Source organism: Anomaloglossus baeobatrachus, chromosome 2 (genome assembly GCF_048569485.1).
Source record: "Anomaloglossus baeobatrachus isolate aAnoBae1 chromosome 2, aAnoBae1.hap1, whole genome shotgun sequence".
Taxonomy (NCBI): Eukaryota; Metazoa; Chordata; class Amphibia; order Anura; family Aromobatidae; genus Anomaloglossus; species Anomaloglossus baeobatrachus.
Genome location: NC_134354.1, coordinates 258,389,624 through 258,394,570, shown reverse-complemented (window position 1 = coordinate 258,394,570; position 4,947 = coordinate 258,389,624).

Below are 4,947 nucleotides of genomic sequence, written 5' to 3'. Positions count from 1 at the left end.
TCTCCGTGTATAGTAATTAATTGTAATAACTTTCCATTTACATGTACACACACAGTACTGTGCGAAAGCTTTAGGAAGGTGTGCAAAAATGTTACAAAGATTGGTTTTGCAAAAAGAAGTGTTAATAGTTTATTTTTATCAATTAAGAAAATTCAAATTGAATGAACAGATGAGAAATCGTAATCAATATTTGGCGTGGCCAACGTTTGCCTTTCAAACAGCATTAAAGCATCAATTCTTGTAGTTACACTTGTACACAGTTTTGAAGGAACTTGGCAGAGAGTTTGTCCAAACATCTTGGAGAACTAACCACAGATATGTGGATATAGACAAATTCTTCTGTCTCTTCATGTACTTCCAAATAGACTCGGTGATGTTGAGATCAGGGCTCTGTGATGGCCATATCATCACTTACAGGACTCATTATTCTTTATGTTGAAGGTATTCTTTAAAGTGAACCTGTCACCATATTTGTCCATTTTAAGCTGTGGCCATCACCAGTGTACCCTTATATACGATAATCCAGAATACTGTATATAAGTGCACAGCCCGATCTGTATAACATAAACAACATCTTTCATTGTACTCTCCTAAGGGGCGATCCAATCAGATGGGCATTGCTGGTCTCGGTACGGTGCTTCCTCTCTTTCTTCCATCACTTCCTCCTTCCCAGATCCGTGTGGATGACGCATCATATGTCATCCACACAGAGACCTCCATTGTCCTCCTGCACATATGCACTTCTCTCTGCCCTGCCTAGGACAGAGCAAAGTACTGTAATGTGCATGCGCAGGGAAAGGTTAAAGTCCGCCCACGCATGTGCACTACAATACTTTGATCTTCTTTCAGCAGGGCAGAGAGAAGTGCCCATGCGCAGAACTGCAATGTATGCCTCTGTGTGGATGATGTAGGACGCGTCATCCACACGGAGCTGGGAAGGAGGACAGTGATGGAAGAAAGAGAGGAGGTGTTGGACCGAGAGCAGCGACACCCGTTGGACCAGACTGCGCTGAAGATGAGTATAATAAAAGGTGTTTTTATGTTCTACAGAGCGGCCTGGGCTCGTATACACAGTATCCTAGAATGCTGTATATAAGAACTTACTGGTGATGGCTGCAGTTTATAAGGCACATATCCGGTGACAGGTTCCCTTTGATGACATTGGCTGCATGTTTGGTGTTGTTGTTCTGTTGTCCCTATTGTTGCAATGGAGCCCCAAACTTGGAAGGAGCGTTCACCATTCTCCACTACATATTAGTTATTTAGGCATCAAACTCTATTTTTTTTTAGCTAGATAAAAAAAATCAGGGTACACAAGCAGGTTCGTAATCACATGAGAGGAGGTTTTATCTTGGAGGGGTTATACCGGAGCGACCACCACTCAACTCTCATCTGTAGGTACATCATACTATCCAAAGGGGTGCTGTGAGGGCCACCATACCATGTATAGGGGATCTGTGCTCACATCATACTGTGCATAGAGGGCTGTGAGGGCATCATACTGTGTATACAGGAGCTGTATTTTTATTATGTTAAGTGAACACATAAAGCATTCATTGTCATAATGGCATTGAGGGTATTGTGACTAACAAAGTAACACACAGTAGGCACAATTACTTTTTAGGGGCAAAATGTAGGCAATGTTTTCTAGTGCACTTGTAGAGGATATTAATATTTTTAGGGGGTAATTTTACCATCTACAAGGCACAAAGGATGTATTTTATTTTGTAAGAGGCCCAGTGGTGGCATTATTGTCTGGGACACTTAAGTTAGTGTCGCGGGCGGGGAGGGGACGCTGCACTCACCCACTGCTCGGGTCCGGCTACTGCTGCTGTTTCGCTCGCTGCTCGGTGGCTCGAGCGGTGGGCCGGATCCCAGGGCCTCGAGCGGCGCTCCTCGCCCGTGAGTGAAAAGGGGGAGGGTTTTGGGGATTTATTGTCCGTGACGCCACCCACGGTTGTGGTGAGGTTGTGGCACCACCGCTGCTCTGGACGGGGATCCCGGGAGCGATGACAGGGAGCAGCTTGGGTGTTGTTGTTCCCCTCCGTGGGTAGGGGGATTGGTTGTCCCAGGGCCCGGTGAGGTAGGGATGGCAGGCGGGTTACGGGACCTGGCGAGGTGCAGGGTCGCGGGGGCAGCGCGGTGCCGCACGGTACGGTGGTACTCACTCAGCCAATGATGAATGCAAAGTCTCCGGTAAAACAAACGGTTGGATGGACGGGTCCCGCAGACGGCTGCGGTTGTTCCGCTCCCGGTAGATTGGTGGTGACTGCCTTTCCCTGCACCTGTGTTATGTTCTCGGTTCTGGTGGCTTCCCACCGGTAACCCGCTCCCCAGCTTAGATGGATGCTGAGGGAGCCCCTTTTGACCGCAGGCTCTGGGCCTGGGAACTGTAGCCTTGACGGTGACTGTATTTCCCATCACGGTTTGAGCTGTTGCCTTCAATCGGGTCTTGACTGCTGGGAAACCTCGGAGGTTCCCTTCGCTAACGGATTTGACCGGTTTTACGGCGACTCCTAGCCTGGTCGGGGTCCGTAAGCCCTGCCGAATGGTGCTGGCTTCTCTTCGTTCCCCGATCCGGTACCGGCGGGCCATCACCCGTCCCTGGTCCTTACGGTTCACGTCAATCAGCCCCTCCTACAGACGGTCACCACCGTCTGCCAACCTTGCTGTATGTGCCCGGGCCACGCACCCGGACACGGTCAGTCTGCTCCACTACCACTTCACTCTTCGACTCCAAAACTCAACTGCCTTCCTTTTCCCGCCTCCAGGACTGTGAACTCCTCGGTGGGTGGGGCCAACCACCTGGCTCCACCCCCTGGTGTGGACATCAGCCCCTGGAGGGAGGCAACAAGGATTTTTGTTTGACTTTGGTGTGCCTAGCTGGGGTGTGGGGTGTGTTGATGCAGTACCTGTGAGGACCTGGCTTGTCCAGGGCGCCACATTAGCATACAGTTTGTGCCACAAAATAGGTCCAGTAACAGGGAAATATAGGGCAGCAGAGAGCTCAGCATTGGTGGTTAGATGTTTGTGTAGGTTGAGAATAGATAGGTACATTACTGAAAAGATTAAAAGTCAAATGTGTCTGTGTTGTAAACTGTGCAGAGAGTTGTGGATTTAGAAGTTGTCACGATGGTCTGGGCCAGATGGAAAATTGAAAGTGAATGACTACATTAGAAAGACTGCCACCTGTAAGTCATTATTTATAACTGTGCTGTAATTGAATATGACACGCCCACACCAGGGCCTGGGGTGACTTGTTACCGGGCAGTGGTTCTGCTCCTGGGGCACCGCGGTGGCGAGGCCCGGTTCCATGACCCCGGCGGTATCGTTTAGGGAATAGGATGAGGATGATGAAAGTTTATTTGTGACGCCACCTGTGGTATGTGGCAAGTTAGGTGCCGCCGCCATGGGATTGGGACCTCTGGGGCAGATGGTGACACAGCTTAGATGGTGCAGCTCTCCACACGTGCAGCTGAACCCCAGGGCAAATGTGGGTGGTAGTAGTATGCGATGGCGGGGGTTGCTGGGCTGGAGGCGCAGGCGAATAACGGAGTGACACAGGGATGCAGTATCAAAGTTTTTACTCACTGTAGCAGGCTTCATGGTAACACGACATGCCAGTGACCGCCTTTGGAGTGCTGGGGTTTCACTGTGATGGGCTCCAGCTGATCCAGGATAGTTCAGAGGCCTAGTCCGGTGCACCTTTCTTAAGTGTACCTTCCCTGGTCATCTTCCTGTGCTTGCTTTGCCCTCCTGCCTTGCGCCCTCGCCCACCGAGCCCTGTGCCAGTACCTCTTTGGGTGGCGTGAAGCTCTATCCCTTGGACCGTTTGGGTCACCTTCCAGCGAATTCGTGTGCAGATGTGGCTTCGGTTTCGGTGCTTGAAGTCACCTCAGTCGCTGGTTTTACTAGTAGAGTTTATAGGCTCTTCTCCTCTAGCCTAGGGACCAGTCCCCGTGTTGCGACCAAGTCCTTCCACCTGTAGATAATATTTGTGGAAAAAGGCCACGGGAGGTTAACTCCCGTGGTCTCTAGGACCTCTTCTGTCTGTGCCTGGGCCAAGCGGTATCAGCTCCAGGCCTCGGGTCTTCGCTCCTCCACTGCTCTTTTCCTTCTCTCTCTACACTCCACCACTAACTGAATGAATCTGTCCCCACTTGTAAGGCTCCACCTCCCGGCCTGGCTTTGGGTATAATCACGTCCTTGCCATGTCTGATGAAGTGTTACTAAGTGAGTGTGTTATGCTTTGCGTGAACCGGTTGTGACCTCCTCCTTAGCCAGGATGGAAAACCACACCTCTGTCTGAGGTGCAGTACCACTGTGGCGACTCAAGCCTCTGGGGCACCACAAATACATATTCTGTAGGCTGGTATCTACCACCATATGGTCCATGTATGGCAGTAATATTGGTGTTGGCCTTTGTATAGTGATTTATTTTCAGTAACAGCATGGTCATCTACTGAGGTTCCCAGTACATTAGAATGTGTCACCATAGTTGCAAACATGGGTACCTGGTTAGCGGCCTACTCAGATGTGTTCGCTTCCCCTGTGCTGCGCTTCCCCTAGCTACACATCTTGGTAGAAAAAACTAAGGGGATTGCAAAAAATAAGGGGAGTTATATGTCATATTTTGAAATAGAAAATAGTCCTCTAATGATTTCCTATCAGAGCTTTAAATGTTCATTTTTTTAAATATCTGATAAAATGTCAGCTCATACAAGAGGAGTCAACCTTGGAAATCATTTACCTTGTGCACCAATTTCACTTTCTAATGATTTCTATTTCCTTATTGAGACTTTAAAATGTAATCTGACGTGTGTGTAAGGAAGTGGACACAACAGTCTGCTCATTCAATCAGATCCAACAGGGCTACTACGAGAACACTGCCCTCTGCTAGCTGAAGCCACCACCCGGAACCTAGGAATGAAGAAACTGTTTCAGGGA